Genomic DNA, 18,540 nt, shown 5'->3' on the forward strand with positions numbered 1-18,540 from the left:
GAACCTTCAGGCCCAACATGTGGAGGTGGGCTCCAGAGTGATAGTTAGCCTGGACGCCGCCAAGGCCTTCGACTCGGTCGAGTGGAAGTACCTGTGGGAGTGCCTTGGTAGATTTGGCTTCGGCCCCCACTTCATTAAGTGGCTCCAACTTCTTTATCATGCCCCAACGGCGCGCATCAGAGTTAATGGCAGGATCTCATCCCCCTTCTCCCTGTTTCGGGGCACTCGTCAGGGCTGCCCGGTCTCGCCCATGCTTTATGCCCTTGCAGTGGAGCCTCTTTGCATTGCCCTGCGACACCATCCCGGGATTAGCGGATTGCGCTGCGGTCGAGTCACTGAGCTACTCGGTCTATACGCTGATGACATGCTCCTCTACCTTTAGGATGCGGGTCCCTCACTTCAAGCAGCCCTTCAAGTCATAACGCAATTTGGGAAATTTTCGGGCCTACAAATAAATTGGTCCAAGTCCCATATCCTTCCCCTAGATCTAGGCCCCCCCACCGCGGTGCAGGCATCCCTCCCTCTGGTGAGAACAGATGTCATTAAATATTTGGGTGTTTACGTCACTAGATCCCCACTTGACTACATGCATCTCAACATTAAACCCCTGTTTGATGTCCTTAAGACCAAGACGCAAACATGGTCCCGATTACCCCTAGGAGTTATGGGTCGCATAAGTCTCGTTAAAATGATTCTACTCCCGAAGTTGCTCTACGCTTTTTGGCATGCCCCGCTGTACATCCCTCCCCGCATTTTTAAAGCCATGGAATCTATTATTAACTCGTTCATCTGGGGTCCATCACGGCACAAACTATCGTGGCGGGTGCTGAAATGCCCCGCCAGTCAGGGCGGCGCATCGGTCCCGGACCTTTTTCTCTATTATGTCGCATCCCAACTTTCCCACCTCTACCACTTTCATCATTCAGACAAGAAGCGTTACCTGGCCATGGTCTGCTCTAGGGCACCTGGCTTGGTCTCGCACCCCTTTCAGATTCTATTTTGCGAGCCCCGCGTCTCCCAGCGGATGGGCGATAGACACCAACTGCTTTTTCACCATCGTAAAATTTGGCAAATCGCCATGTCGGTCGGCGAGGCGCCGTCTCCACACTCACACACTCCCCTATGGGACAACCCTCGCCTACCCGAACTTGCTATGGTCCCTGATCACGGTGTTTGGATTAAGAGCGGAGTTATATATCTGACGCAGGTTGTGGCCCACGGGTCGGTTAGGACCTTCCAGTCCCTCAAGGAAACCCACACTTTACCTAATCACATGTTTTTCCGTTACCTCCAGCTCCGACATGCACTCACCACACAATTTAATGCTAACATCCCCACGCTGGAGATTCCGCTGCCCGTTGACATTGTTTTGGGCTCGGACCCCCAGAGACTGATCTCTCAATTCTACTCCTACCTACTGGCGCCTTCCGCGACCATCACTCTCCGGCAGGTTAAGTCCCGTTGGGAACCTGACTTGGGGGTGGTGTCGTCGGAGGACTGGGACGAAGTCCTTCTCAACTGCAGGTTAGTTTCTCCCAAACTCTCAGATCGCCTCACTCAATTGTACATCCTGCATCGGTCCTACCTGACACCGCACCGCATCTCAAAGTTTAAGCCAGGTAGCAACCCCAACTGCCCGGGCTGTGACCACTCTAATGCCTCCTTTTATCACCTCATTTGGGAATGCCCCGGTGTGCAAGGCTTCTGGACTCAGGTGGTCCGGTTCCTTCACGATCGCATGGGATCACCACTGTCCTTGTGCCCCCGCCAATGTTTGTTTGGCCTCTTCTCCCTGTCTGAAGCCGAGAAATATCTTAATACCTTTTTACAGGAGACATTATTCCTCGCCAGGCTTCAGATAGCTAGAACTTGGATGCGGGGACCCCCCCCCGACACTGCAGCAATGGATCATAACCGTCAATGCAACCCTACCCTTTAAAAAGCTGCTCTATGTCCACAGAGGCTGCCCTAATAAATATCATAAAGTCTGGGACAGATGGTTGGGGGAGGCTTCCACCTGTGTTCCTCCTGATGAATGAGCTCCTTTATGTTGTTCTTCGGACTCTTCTGACCTCGGGCCCACAGCTCTGCCCCCTCCTCATATGTTGTTCTATATATCTATCCCGCCCTTCCTTTAAAGTGTTTGTTTGGTCTGTGTACTTGACATTGCATTGTATTCTTGCTTGTGGTGCATGTTGCACCGGTTATCCATACGTCTGTAATCCTTTACCTTTATGCTCAATAAACGTCGTTTTTGACTTAAAAAAACATTGAGTACGCCACCTAGGGGGCATCTTTATCTTTAAGCCGCGTATCGCTTACGGAAACAACATTAAAACACTACGGCGGGCAAGCGTACGTTAGAGAATCTGCGTGACTAGTCATTTGCATATTCTACGCTGACCGCCACCTAGCGGTCAGCGTAAATATTGCAGCTTAAGATGTGGGCGTGTATTATGTAAATTTATTGTGACCCCACGTAAATGACGCTTTCTCAGAACGGCGCATGGGCCGTCCGTGAAAGTATCCCAGTGCGCATGCCCCAAATTAACCCGCAAAAAGCCAATGCTTTCGACGTAAATTACGCAAAGCCCTATTCGCGACTGACTTACGCAAACCACGTAATTGACGGAAAATTTGACGCTGGCCCGACGTCCATACTTAACATTGGTACGCCTCATCTACGCCTCATATAGCAGGGGTAACTTTACGCCAGAAAAAGCCTAACGTAAACGGCGTATCTGTACTGCGTCGGCCGGGCATACGTTCGTGAATTGGCGTATCTAGCTGATTTACATATTTCTAGGCGTAAATCAGCGTACACGCCCCTAGCAGCCAGCGTAAATATGCAGTTAAGATACGACGGTGTAGGAGACTTACGCTGGTCGTATCTTAGAGAAATTTTGGCGTATCTGATTCTTTGAATCAGGCGCCAAGATACGACGCCTCAGACTCAGAGATATGATGGCGTATCTGGAGATACGCCGTCGTATCTCCTACGTGAATCCGGGCCTTAGTTTAATTTCCTGTTATGTCGGTTAGGTCTCCAGTACATACAAAAAAAATATACAAAAAGTAAAACATGATGGGACTTATTATTTAAGGATCAAAACTTTTTTTTTTTTTTACTGTCAAGGACACCCAGACATAGCTTAGAACCCACAGCTATATATTGTCCACTGGGATTTTTTGGATTTTCCCTTGAGTTTTCCTCTAGAGTTATTAGCATTAGACTACATCTCCTAAATTCTTGAGTTGTCTTCTACAGTTATTGGCATTAGACTACATCTCCTCCTAAATTCTTAAAGGGGTGTTCCAGTCATTTTTTATGTTTATTAAAAGTCAGCAGCTACAAAAAGTGTAGCTGCTGGCTTTTAATAAACATACACTCACCTGCTCCACGTTCCAGCGACGCGCCGGCCGGGGCTCCGCTCCTCTCCCCCCCTCTCCGGCCGGCGTCTTCATTCCAAGTGTGGGCACCCGGCCGTGACAGCTTTTGGCTTCACGGCCAGGCACCCACTGCGCATGCGCGAGCGTCACTGCGCATGCGCAAGCGGCGCCATCCAATTGGACAGGCGATCGCCTGGGACCTGTCACGTGTCCCAGGCGATCGCCTACAGGCGGAAGGAGGAAGTGGGACAGGAAGTCCCACTCCTCCTGAAGCCCCCACTCCCCCCCCAAAAAATGACATGCCAAATGTGGCATGCAAGGGGGCGAGGAGTGGATTAAGCGGAAGTTCCACTTTTGGGTGGAACTCCGCTTTAAGTTGCCTTCTACAGTTATTGGCATTAGCATCTGGTGCAAAAATTTGAGTAAAGATACGTTTGCCCATAAGGTGCTGCTGTTCCTACTGTTAATATGGTCTACATGTCTAAGGTTTACAACCCCATTAACCTTCACCCCAGAACATATATGATATTTATTTTTTGATTTCTTATGATACAAAAATCCTTTTTTTTTTACCTTCTTTGGACATTAGAAAAACCACAAAAGGTGTCAACTTGTGCTAAAATTCTTGAAAAAAAAAAAAAAAAAATAGTTAACTGTTCAGATTTTGGCCTGAATGTACATCGCTTTTTGGTCACTTTATACAAAATATATTCTATGTCAATACAATTCTGGGATGTTAATCATTACCTACCCTTATTAAAGTGGATGTAAACCCGAAATGTTTTTTTTTTTATGTCACAATGTAGAGTATAAGATTTCCAATCATCTGTGCCCAGTCTTGCCACACAGCGTTAATCCAGCTCTGAGTAATCCTCTTTTATTGTTCAGTGAAATAAAACAGACTTACAGAGAAAAACCTTAGTCCGTTCCCCCCCCATGCTGTGAGTGACATGTTATTTACATATCTCATGCAATAGCCTGGAGACAGGCATTATTTTTTTAATTCCCACCCCCACTCCTTTTCTGAATTCATGTGGTTACTTTTCTGGATTTTGACTGGATGTTAGGGATCATAGCAGAGTGTGAGGAATACACAGGAAAAAATGCATGTTGACAAGGGGAGTGTAGAGGAGGGCGGGGAGTCTACTGACATCACGACTCCACCCACAGAGCTCCAGACAACAGACCCACCCACAGAATCTGCAGTTTTTCAGTTCTTATAACAGACAGAGGGGAGACATTTGACAGGTAAGAATACATGCAGGAGGCTTGTACAGTGAAGAAAATAAGTATTTGAACACCCTGCTATTTTGCAAGTTCTCCCACTTGGAAATCATGGAGGGGTCTGAAATTGTCATCGTAGGTGCATGTCCACTGTGAGAGACATAATCAAAAAAAAAAATCCAGAAATCACAATTTATGATTTTTTAACTATTTATTTGTATGATACAGCTGCAAATAAGTATTTGAACACCTGTCTATCAGCTAGAATTCTGACCCTCAAAGACCTGTTAGTCTGCCTTTAAAATGTCCACCTCCACTCCATTTATTATCCTAAATTAGATGCACCTGTTTGAGGTCATTAGCTGCATAAAGACACCTGTCCACCCCATACAATCAGTAAGAATCCAACTACTAACATGGCCAAGACCAAAGAGCTGTCCAAAGACACTAGAGACAAAATTGTACACCTCCACAAGGCTGGAAAGGGCTACGGGGAAATTGCCAAGCAGCTAGGTGAAAAAAGGTCCACTGTTGGAGCAATCATTAGAAAATGGAAGAAGCTAAACATGACTGTCAATCTCCCTCGGACTGGGGCTCCATGCAAAATCTCACCTCGTGGGGTCTCAATGATCCTAAGAAAGGTGAGAAATCAGCCCAGGACTACACGAGAGGAGCTGGTCAATGACCTGAAAAGAGCTGGGACCACCGTTTCCAAGGTTACTGTTGGTAATACACTAAGGCCCGTCTTAAGTTTGCCAATGACCATTTGGATGATCCAGAGGAGTCATGGGAGAAAGTCATGTGGTCAGATGAGACCAAAATAGAACTTTTTGGTCATAATTCCACTAACCGTGTTTGGAGGAAGAAGAATGATGAGTACCATCCCAAGAACACCATCCCTACTGTGAAGCATGGGGGTGGTAGCATCATGCTTTGGGGGTGTTTTTCTGCACATGGGACAGGGCGACTGCACTGTATTAAGGAGAGGATGACCGGGGCCATGTATTGCGAGATTTTGGGCAACAACCTCCTTCCCTCAGTTAGAGCTTTGAAGATGGGTCGAGGCTGGGTCTTCCAACATGACAATGACCACTGAAGAACACAGCCAGGATAACCAAGGAGTGGCTCTGTAAGAAGCATATCAAGGTTCTGGCGTGGCCTAGCCAGTCTCCAGACCTAAACCCAATAGAAAATCTTTGGAGGGAGCTCAAACTCCGTGTTTCTCAGCGACATGGGCGTCCGCTCCATAGGGCAAGGGAGGGCACTTGACCCCCCTAGAAACCAGTGCCATGATCCTCGGGGAGAAAAACAGCAGGCATGAAGCAAGGCGGCGGCACGGCGAATCCAATTAGAGCCGCTCTTTCTCTCTTCTAGCTCCAGCTGACAGAGAGGGGGCGGGGGGGCGATCGGGGGAGATATACAGTACAGCCAGTCCGCGGCTCTCCTCTCCCTGTCACAGTGCCGCTGCTCCATTTACCAGAGAACTCGGCAGCAACGCTGTGACAGGGAGAGGAGAGCCGCGGGCTGGCTGTACTGTATATCTCCCATGATCGCCCCCCTCCCCCTCTCTGTCAGCTGGAGCTAGAAGAGAGAGAGTGCGTCTCTTATTGGATTTGCGGTGCCGCCGCCTTGCTTCCTGCTTTCCTCGCCATAATTGGCCACAGCAGAGGGCCAATCAGAAGATTCTGGGGACTGGGGGCATCATGGGAAATGTAGTCCCTTAAGAGTGGCGGTAAGTGTAGTCCCTTAAGAGGAGCCACGCTGTACCCGCACCAACCAGAGTGCCACGCTGTACCCGTACCAACCTGAGAGCCACGCTGTACCCGCACCAATGACTAAGCCCCTCCCCTTCATGACATTGTCCAAAAGGGACCGAGCATGGATGACCTTAAAATGATGCCCCCCCCTGAAAAAAGTTCAGCGGACGCCCATGCTCAGCGACAGCCCAGAAACCTGACTGATCTAGAGAAGATCTGTGTGGAGGAGTGGGCCAAAATCCCTCCTCCAGTGTGTGCAAACCTGGTGAAAAACTACAAGAAACGTTTGACCTCTGTAATTGCAAACAAAGGCTACTGTACCAAATATTAACATTGATTTTCTCAGGTGTTCAAATACTTATTTGCAGCTGTATCATACAAATAAATAGTTAAAAAAATCATACATTGTAATTTCTGGATTTTTTTTTTTTTAATTATGTCTCTCACAGTGGACATGCACCTACGATAACAATTTCAGACCCCTCCATGATTTCCAAGTGGGAGAACTTGCAAAATAGCAGGGTGTTCAAATACTTATTTTCATCACTGTATATCCTTATAGATCAGCACTATGGCAGTAGTTTAGAAAGGATGAGAGTGGCTTTACATCCACTTTAACTTATGTTAAAAACCAATACATTCAATGGTTTAACCACTAAAACGAGGAGTTTTTCGCTCACAGAGAAGGATGTGGCCCTTATTGCCATGACCGTGCCTGCCGAAAAAAACAAAAAAAACACTTGGACAACCATCAAATCAGATAAGGTCAAAGCAGGCTACTGGTTCAAACGTAATGCCAACTAAGCATTGCAAAAATAGTCTGCGCTCCTTTCCAGAGGGTGCGGTCCTCTGAGAAAGCAGCTCTGTGATTTTGTTCACTAACAAGCATTTAGAGCATGACAGTGCATTCATTCTTCATTACATGCCTGTTGATTCAGCAGATCTTGCATAGATAGAGATAGAGACACAATTTACACTATCCTCTCTGTTTAATTATGTAAGGTGCCCCAGTGTCTGTGCTTTGTAAAAATAGGCAGCTATATACCCAATTTCCGAGCGCTGGCTCTCTTCTCTATTGGCCTGACAACTACAGCGGGAGGGACGTCAGTCAGGAGGGGAGAAGGAGAAGAGGAGAGAGCCGGTCATGTGAGCGCCGATCAGCACTCGGGAATCAGGTATATAGCAGCTTATTTTTACAAAGCACAGATACTGGGGCACCTTACATAATTAAACAGAGAGGATAGTGTAAAAAAATAACTATTATTTCAGCAGCAGGGGGTGGGGGGGCTTTAATGGAGCTGACAGGCAGGGAGGGGAGGGGGGAGGGAAGCAAAGAGGTGGACATAGGAGGACAGCAGAGAGCGAGTGACAAAGGCATGTAACCAGAGGCAGCTCTAGGCTTTGTGAGGCCTTAAGCAAAACTAAGACACGGAGGCCCCTCTCGTGCCCATAATGGGTGAAAAAATTCAAGCAAATAAAAATGGCTGCAGACAGTTGCACGGATCTAGCACACAGTGATTGAGCAGAGGCAAATTAGGCGGCCGTGAGGCTCCTTTGAGTGCGAGGCCTTAGGCGACTGCCTAATTTAAGAGCCACCTCTGCATGTAAACTGACCACGATGTCAGGGCTCAGCAGCCATAATACACCATGGTCAGTTTACAGGGTAGAAATGGTCAGGATCAGACACGCTTTTTTAGTTTTTTTAAACCCCAAAATGCTTTTTTTTGCCATTATGCTTACTTAATAGTGAATTTTTAAGACAATAATGTGATAATAAAGAGGTCTCTGTGGAAGGTTTAGTGTAGTGTTACAGTTTTGGTAGTTAAATATTGTATTTATTATAGAGGCCCACAAATCTGTCCACAATGAGGGACAACTGAGGCTGCATGAGGGACAGAATGATTTGGTTCCCAATGAGGGACAATCCCTCCAAATGACGGACAGTTGGGAGGTATGGGTTTACTAAGCACTGTCTGTCATGGAAATACACCATGCAGTATTTTGATTTAATGTTTGTGGAGATTAAACCCTATCTTCATTCTGGCTCAAATGCAAGTCTTATTACTTGCTATAAGTGTATCATGTTTGCAGTTTTAGACTTGATGCGTCCAAAGCATTCTATGGTGCAAAAAACTCACTTTTCGCGCACTGAAACACAATATTTTTGGCACTGATGGGCATTAATAGGTGGCACTGATTTGCACTGGTGGGCAATGGCAGGTGGCACTGCTGGGCATCAGATGAGGCGGCAGCGGCTCTCTGTTCGGGACCAATGTCCCTCTGTCAGAAGCCGATGATCAGTTTTTTTTCTAACAGCCTGAGGAAAAAAATAGCCGATTACCGACTCTGTTTACATCACATAATCAGCTGATCACGTGATAAGGGGTCAGGATCGGCCCCTTACTCCGATCTATGATCAGCCGAGTCTCAATTGACGTCCTTCTTTTCACACAAATAGAGCTTTCTTTTGGTGGTATTTGATCATCTGTGCGGTTTTAATTTTTTGCACTATAAACAAAAATAGAGCGACAATTTTGAAAAAAAAGCTATATTTTTTACTTTTTGCTGTAATAAATAACCCCAAAAAATATATATAAACATATTTTTTCCTCAGTTTATGCTGATACGTATTCTTCTACATATTTTTGGTAAAAAAAAACAAAAAACGCAATATGCATTTATTGATTGGTTTGCGTAAAAGTTATAGGGCCAGATTCACAGCGGAGATACGACGGAGTATCTCAGATACTCCGTCGTATCTCTCAGAGTATCTATGCGACGGATTCATAGAATCAGTTACGCATAGATAGCCCTAAGATCCGACAGGTGTAATTGTTTTACACTGTCGGATCTTAGGATGCAGTACCGTGGCCGCCGCTGGGGGGAGTTTGCGTCGTAAACCAGCGTCGGGTATGCAAATTAGGAGTTACGGCGATCCACGCCGGTTTTTCGCGTTCGCTACGTCGCCGCTAGTCTAGTTTCCCGTCGCAAAGTTAGTCGTCGTTTTGGGTGCCTTAACTTTACACAGCAAACGTATTGCTGTATTAAGTATGGCCGTCGTTCCCGCGTCGAAATTTAAAATTTCACGACGTTTGCATAAGACGTCCGGGAATACGGAAGTACGCTACGCACGTTGCCGATCGAAAAAATGACGTCAGTTCGCGCAAAGCATGGCGGGAATTTAGAAACGGAGCATGCGCAGTAGGTCCGGCGCGGGAGCGCGCCTAATTTAAATGGTATCCGCCCCATTCGATTTGGACCGCCTTGCGCCGGACGTGTTTACGATACACCGCCGCAAGTTTACAGGTAAGTGCTTTGTGGATCGGGCACTAAAACTGAAAACTTGCGGCGGTGTAACACGTGTGACACGACAGTGATCAATGCTCCCAATCACAGGAAGCTGTGATCAGTGTCCTGTCACTAGGAACAATGGGGAAATGCTTGTTTACATTTCCCCGTTCTTCCTCTCCGTGAGATGATCGCAGGTATCTCCGTGGACATCGAGTTTGCGGGACCCGCGGTCGGACTCACGGAGCGCGCGCCCACAATGCCGCATATTAAAGGGGACGTACCTGCTTCATTCTATTTTATTACACATAACTTAATTTCTGAACTTATTTGTTTTGGTTTCTTTGTATGTACTGTATGGATTGATTGTTACCGACATGTGGTGAACATTTCATGTCAGTAGCATCTTTAGAATTATATTTACCTAGAAAACTTGTGACGTGTTCAATACTTATTTTATATATAAAATATATACAGTATATTGTACATTCACATCAGTCTCTGTATGCGGTGTCTTTTCATTTTGAAATACTTATAATAATGTTTCTGAGGGCCAGGGATAACATTTGATGACCTTGTCATTTTCCACACAAATCTTAACCACTTGAGGACCGCCTAACGCCGATATACGTGGGCAGAATGGCACGGCTGTCAAATGCCTAGCCGTATGTCGCGGGCGCGCGCCCGCGACCCGGTCCGAAGCTCTGTGGCTGCGGGATCCGATCACCGCCAGAGTCCCACGATCGGTCCCCGGAGCTGAAGAACGGGGAGAGGTGTGTGTAAACACACCTTCCCCGTTCTTCAGTGGCACAGTCATTGATCGTGTGTTCCCTGATATAGGGAAACACGATCAATGACGTCACACGTCCAGCCCGCCCCCTACAGTTAGAAACACATATGAGGTCACACTTAACCCCTTCAGCGCCCCCCAGTGGTTAACTCCCAAACTGCAATTGTAATTTTCACAGTAAACAATGCATTTTTATAGCATTTTTTGCTGTGAAAATGAAAATGGTCCCAAAAATGTGTCAAAATTGTTCGATTTGTCCACCATAATGTCGCAGTCACGCAAAAAAATAAAAAATAAAACGCTGATCGCCGCCATTAGTAGTAAAAATAATAATAATAATAATAATAATAGAAATTAAATAAAACTATCCCCTATTTTGTAAACGCTATAAATTTTGCGCAAACCAATCGATAAACGCTTACTGCAATTTCTTTTACCAAAAATAGGTAGAAGAATACGTATCGGCCTAAACTGAGGAAAAAAAAAAGTTTCTATAGAAGAAGGGCTTCATACCGAAACAGCTGTTGGGTCTGACGTTAAGTGGTTTTCTACAAGAAATATTGTTTGGATTCAATTTATTCCACTGTTTCTTTTATCCTTGATCTTTATTCTTGTACATTAATAAAAATGTATACCTTTATATAAAATCATTTCTGTTTGTGGTCACTTTTAAAGTCCCACCCTTAGGGGGTTTATTTTGTTTTTTCAAATCTATCAGGGATGTGGCGACCATCAAACAGTTACAAATCTGTGAATGCTGGGCTTTTTTTCCTCTAATACACTATAGGTTGAGTGTACAATGCATGCAAAATCACAGAAAATCACTAAAAGTAATACTTGGTAATCACTAATGGTACCATGTCCAAGAAAACAGGCACAGAACCAGTTAGTACCGTAATTATAAACTTAATAGATTTTCATATGGTAAGTAACGAGGCAAGCATGACAATGGATTACCAAAGGCAATAACACAATTTAACATACAGAGTGATTAGTAATAAGGACTAGGCATAAGATGACACCATGAGAGTGCAAAATCTGGTGCAATTCCAGTTTTTTGTTTTGTTTCAAAGCTTATTTGAACAAAATTAAAGAGGGGGTTCACCCTATAAACATTTATTTTTTCTAGCATTAAATTAAGCATAGTAGCGCGAGCTACAGTATGCCTTTATTTATTTATTTTGCCCTGTACTCACTGTTTAATCCTATAGTGAAGATTCATGCCGCGTACAGACGGTCGTTTTTTTGTGATGAAAAAAAACGACGTTTTAAATCATGAAATAAAACAACGTTTTTGAAACATCATTTTCAAAAACGACGTTGCCTACACACCATCGTTTTTTCACAATGCTCTAGCAAAGCGAGGTTACGTTTCACCACTTTTTTCCATTGAAACTAGCTTCTGGGCATGCGCGGGTTTAAAAACGTCGTTTTAAATGTCGTTTTTTGCTACACACGGTCAATTTCTGTGAAACAAAAAACGACGTTTTGAAAAACGACACAAAAAATTCGAGCATGTTCGATTTTTTTTTTGTCGTTTTTCAGAAGACATAAAACGACGTTTTCCCCCACACACGATCATTTTAAATGACGTTTTCAAAAACGTTGTTTTTTTTCATCAAAAAAACGACCGTCTGTACGCGGCATCAGACTCCCCGCGGGGAATGGGCGTTCCTATCCAGAGGGAAGATGATTGACGGCCGGCTCTGGGGCGTCACGCTGCTCCAGAAATTGCCGAAATAGGACTTGGCTCTTCACGGCGCCTGCGCATAGTCTGTGCGCAGGCGCCGTATAGCGCCATGAAGAGCCGAGACCTACTCCGGCTATCTTCGGGGAGCGTGACGTGCCATAGCCGGCCGTCAATCATCTTCCCTCTGGATAGGAACGCCCATTCCCCGCGGGGAGTCGGAATCTTCACTATTGGATTACACAGTGAGTACGGGGCAAAAAAAACAAATAAAGGCATACTGTAGCTCGCGCTACTATGCTTAATTTAATGCTAGAATGTTGTTATTGAGGGTGAACCACCGCTTTAAGTTAGAAGCCGATTGGCTACCATGCTCAGCTGCACCAGATTTTGCACTCCACCTTGGCATCCAGATCAAAATAAACAGTAGCAAGGTTACCTAAAATGCAGCAGCGGACAGCAACAAAGCTTGATCGAAAAACCACAGGCGACTATACTGCCAAAGTGCAATAATGGTGACAATTCAAGGCCTAGACCGACTAGATGTGCACTATCCATAAGTATTAAAGAAATGTGAGAAGGGGTCATAAAAGGGACTCCAGGATGTTCTTTTCTGAAGGGGCAGTCCTTTATGTTATTCTTCTCCCAGCTATCATTGAGGCCCTTTAACCACTTTGCCACTCTCACCAGCTCACCTTCTATAGACCAGAACAATTTTTACATTTCTACTATGGACCCGTTTGTTCGGTAATAACTTTGTCGTTCCTTAAGGGGTTGTAAAGGTTTTTTGTTTTTTTTCTAAATAGGTTCCTTTAAGTTAGTGCATTGTTGGTTCACTTACCCTTTTCCTTCAATTTCCCTTCTAAATGTTTTTTTTCTTTGTCTGAATTTCTCACTTCCTGTTTCTCCTCAGTAAGCTTGCCCCCATCATCCGAGAATGGCTCGGATGATGGGGCAAGCTTACGGAGGAGAAACAGGAAGTGAGAAATTCAGACAAAGAAAAACAAACATTTAGGCCCGGATTTAGAAACAACTTACGACGGCGTATCTCCAGATATGCCGTCGTAAGTCTGAATGTGAGGCGTCATATCTCGGCACCTGATTCAAAGAATCAGATACGCCAGAATTTGTCTAAGATACGACTGACGTAAGTCTCTTACGGCATCGTATCTTAGGTGCATATTTACGCTGGCCGCTAGAGGTGCTTCCGTATATTTCCGCATTGAATATGCAAATGAGGTAGATACACCGATTCAGAAACGTACGTCCGCCCGTCGGATTTAGCTACGCCGTTTACGTAAGGCGTCGGTCCGGCGTAACTTTACCCCTCATAAAGCAGGGGTAAGTCATGTAAAGGTATGGACGTCGGAAACGTCGGAACAGCGTCGTATTTTACGTTGTTTGCGCAAGTCGTCCGTGAATGGGGATGGGCGTAGGTTACGTTCACGTCGACTAAACATTGAGCCGGCGTAACTTTGGGAGAAAATTCAACGTGATACTGAGCATGCGCGCGCATGCGCCGTTCGTTAAGCGCGTCATTTACTTGGGGTCACAATTCATTTCCATACAACATGCCCACTGCCTGGATAATTTGAATTAGGCAGGCTTACGCCGGCCCATATACGCTACGCCGCCGTAACTTCGGGCGCAAGTTCTTTCGGAATACGCTACTCGCCTGACTAAATTACGGCGGCGTAGCGCATATGAGATGCGCTACGCCCGCCTAAAGATACACGATTCTTTCTGAATCCGGGCCTTAGAAGGGAAATCGAAGGAAAAGGTAAGTGAACCAACAATGCACTAGCTTAAAGGAACCTATTTAGAAAACAAAAAGCAAACCTTTACAACCCCTTTAAGATAACAAGGTAACAAGGCCTTCTTTTCATGATATTGCCTTGCAGAGCATGCCTGTATCTTCAGCTAGATGACACAAGACGTAAACTGACCTTGGTAGCATGGATCGGCTGCCATGCTACCGTGGTCCTTTTACTTGTAGGAAGAATGGCACAGGCAAGATCGACATTGTAGAATAGAACTGTAACACAACAAATCACATTTACCTAAATCAAAGATTGGGTGCAAGGTTTTGTTTTTAGGTTTACAAACATTTTATTGGTTAATAAAATGGAAAAGAACAAAAAAAAAATCTGCAGGAAATAAATAATTGAACAGAGTAGGAGAATAAAGAATTGTTTAGGGCTGATTACAATAAACTGAGGCCCCATACACACCATAGAATCCATCCGCAGATAAATCCCATCAAATGGGTTTCAGCGGATAGATCCTATGGTGTGTACACGCCAGCGGATATTTATCCGCGGATAAATCTCCCCTGGGATGGATTTCCAGCAGATGAATATTCGCTGACATGCAGAACAAATCCATCTGCTGGAATCCATCCCAACGGATGGATCCGCTCGTCTGTACAGACTCACCGGATCCATCCGTCCAAAGGGATTCCCCGCACGCGTCGTAATGATTTGACGCATGCGTGGAATTCCTTATATGACAGCGTTGCGCCCGTCGCCGCGATTATGATAAACATAATCGCGGCGACGGCGCGACACGTCATCGCCAGAGGATTTCCGCGCGGATTTCAATGCGATGGTGAGTACACTCCATCGCATAGAAATCTGCGGAAATCTTTGATAAATTCTCTCGTGTGTATGGGGCCTAAGGGTTATTAAGGGGAAGGAACAGTTTATTAAAAAAAAAACACTTTCACTTGACAGGTTGCTTTAACTGACATCTACAGATCAAAGTTCATCCTTTTGATCTGCAGATGAACGAAACAGAAAGTTACAAATGTAACAATATGTTACATTGTAGCTTTCTGTAGCGTCTGAACAAGTGTTATTTATGAACTCTGTCAGACTGCTTTTTTTTAACCACTCTGTGTATACAACCTTGCCGAATTTAAAAAAAAAACAACAACCTAGCAGTGTAATGGCTGCATAGCACTTTCACTAGTTTCCAGAAAGATGCTGTGGAGGCTGGCTGTAGACAGGGCCCCACTCAATCTCTTCATGAAAGCCTCTGGTGATTAGTGGTGGGAAGCAGTGCCCACAAGTGCCGCCTCATAAGTGCCTATCAGTACCACCTATCAGTGCCGCCTCATCAGTGCCCATCAGTGAAGCCTATCAGTGCCCATCAGTGAAGGAGAAAATGTACCGTTTGCAACATTTTTAAACAAACTATGAAAAATGTTTTGTTTTGTTTTTTCCAAAATTGTTGGTCTTTTTTCATTAGTTTAGCAAAAAAATAAAAAACCCAGCGGTGAATAAATACCACCAAAAAAAAGCACTATTTGTGTAAAAAAAATGATAAAACATTCATTTGGGTACCATGTTGTCATTCAAACTGCGACTGTGAGGAAAGCTGATAATTGGCCTGGGCAGAAAGGGGGTGATAGTGCCCAGTAGGCAAGTGGTTAATAAAAATCCTTCCTCTACTCCTCCTACTGCACAGTATATATTGGGATCTGTAGTCCAAAGAGTCTATAAGTCCCCAATAATGGCCATTCCAAATTGGAACTCTCTGGATTCTCAGCACTCTGCATTGACGTCTATAGGTTTGCTTGGCATTAGCGCTCCCCCTACTGGTCAGAGCGGAATGGTGCAGCATAAGATCAGCATCTCAGTAGAAAGTACAAGTAAACAGATTGTAAAGAAAAGTCTCCTTTTCCATGTTTCGGTTGTCCAGCACCTGGCTACAAACGAGATATTTTACCATAATTAGCGGTGGTCTCTGATCTAATTTTCTTTATATCTGAAAACACATCCTAATAACTGTCATGGAGGGGAGTTCACATCCACTAGGAACAGGCTGACCAGGAATAAAGTTGTTTTGACTGAGGTTGTGAGGAGGTTCAGAATTCAGAGAAGGCAACCCAAGGTATCAGTTCTTCCAAGGACTCTGGATGCTAGGACCACAGAGTGTCAGAAGAAAATCTAGGCACTGGAAGAGACCTGGACTACTCAGTGATGGAATGACAGAAGAGACCGATGAGACACAGTGTGACACAATATATTGGGAGGCAGGATCCTCGGAAGCATTGAACTTAATTTTTCTCAGCACGTCGTAGTGTTTTACTTCACCGCTTTTGGACACAGTCGGATTTTTGACCGATGGTGTGTAGGCAAGACTGATGAAAGTCCATCGGATTAGATTGCATCAGATATCCGATTGTGTGTACAGGGCATAAGAATTTGTATGGTCTAAGAAGTCACATGGTTTTTACCAGAGCATTGTTGACCATCTTTTCCACTTACAGTAGATGCTGCATTCCCACCTTAGGCTTATACTTGAGTCAATACCTTTTCTCATTTTTTTGTGGTAAAATTAGGTGTCTTGGCTTATATTCAGTTTGGCTTATACTTGAGTATATACGGTACTACTCCACCTATAGCACCTCATCAATCTGGAACCAAGTAGGCTCTATCCCTTACAGCAGGGGTGTCAAACTCAATTTCATCGCGGGCCGCATCAGCATTATGATTGTTCTCAAAAGGGCCAGTTGTATCTGTAAGATTAGATGTCCAGCGCATCCCCTCCCCTTACATTAGATGTCAAGAGCCACCCCACCATAAGAAGTTGAGTTCCCCACTCTCCCTTACATCACAGTGTACCCCCCTTTCCTTATGCTGCTGCTGGGAAGAATCTGGATGCATTGCTTGAAAGCAGAAAGTAGGGGGTCTGGAGTAGGAACAGAGGAGGGCTGGCCCCAGCTGCAGGAGAGGTTCGAGGGTCACATGAAATGGCCTGGAGAGCTGGATTTGGCCCGCGTGCCTCGTGTTTGACAACCCAAGCCCTTAACATTATATAACATATGATCCCAAACAACATATCACAAATCAATGTCCATAGGTGAGGGAAAAATGAGGGGGAATAAGAAAAACAGAGTCCTTGGGGGGAAGACGGAGCTCCTATTCACCCGTGTAGTGAAAAAAAGAAAAAACCAATGGGTCCACAGATAGAAATCCAAAGATTTGAAGTGACAATCCAGAAACAGTGATCCGCCACCAAAAGCAAATAAAGCCGCTTACCAGATGTCCGGCGGTCTCTTAACTAAAAGAAGACCCCAGAAAGCATATCAATGATGAACCGTTGGTAATTGGAGTGTAGATGGGCTGAGCTGGAAAACAATCCTCGTCTCAATCCAGTGCTTACAAACTCGGTTGTCAGGTACCATGGAAAACACATAAGGGCCGCAATAGTGTAAAACCATAGATACGTTTATTTTTTAAAAAGCAGTCAAAAACACACTTACATTTGTACAGTATTATATGGGCATGTCTGTTTGGAGCTCCGGCCGGAAGCTGTCCAAAATGACCCGTCCGAATGGTATAGAAGTCCTGCAGGTATACGGGGGGTGATCCGATGCAGCACTCGTTCCACCCGACCGGTTTCGCGATAGATCGCTTCCTCTGGGGCACGTGCCCCAGAGGAAGCGATCTATCGCGAAACCGGTTGGGCAGCACTCGTTCCATCCAAACGGACCGAACGTTCGCGCGAACATTTATAACCCCATTGACGTCTATAGGACTCGAACGTTCAAATTTAAAAGTGCTAATTTTAAAGCCTAATATGCAAGTTATTGTCGTAAAACATCTTTGAGAACCTGGATCTTGCCCCAGGGAACATGTATCACTGGAAAAAAAGTTTTAAAAACGGTTGTTTTTTCAGGAGCAGTGATTTTAATGATGCTTAAATTAGAAGATGTATCAATGTAAAAAAAGTTTTAAAAACGGTCGGTTTTTTCAGGAAAAAAAGACAGTTTTTAAAACTTTTTTTCCATTGATACATGTTCCCTGGGGCAAGACCCGGTTCTCAAAGACGTTTTCACAGGCATACTATAGACACCCAGCAGGTACAATATTTAAAGGAATTTTTTATTTTTTATTTATTTAAGCATCATTAAAATCACTGCTCCTGAATCTTTAGGTGCAAACTACAAAGCACAAGTGCAGTACACACCTTTAGGTGCAAACTACAGAGGACACAGGCAATAAACCACGTAAGAATACTGCAGCTAGCACAATCACCTGCCTGCCAGTAAATTAGTAAGAACTGATCTAGCTAAACTATACAGTGTATAAATATATGTACAACACCTGGCATGTATATATATCCTCTACACAATGTAACTTTAACTGACTAGCCTGCCTGCCTGCTCTATCTACCTGCAAAAAATGACACTCTCTCTGTCCTCTCTTAACTACCGCAACACACTACACAAGGCCAACCTGCAGGCGGCCTTTTATAGTGTGGGGCGTGTACTAAACTCCCTGAGCCATAATTGGCCAAAGCCACCCTGTGATTGGCCAAGCATGCGGGTCATAGTGCATGCTTGGCCAATCATCAGCCAGCGATGCCGCAGTGAATTATGGTCTGTGAAATGTAAC

The sequence above is a fragment of the Rana temporaria genome, chromosome 2, assembly GCF_905171775.1.
Source record: "Rana temporaria chromosome 2, aRanTem1.1, whole genome shotgun sequence".
Classification (NCBI taxonomy): Eukaryota; Metazoa; Chordata; class Amphibia; order Anura; family Ranidae; genus Rana; species Rana temporaria.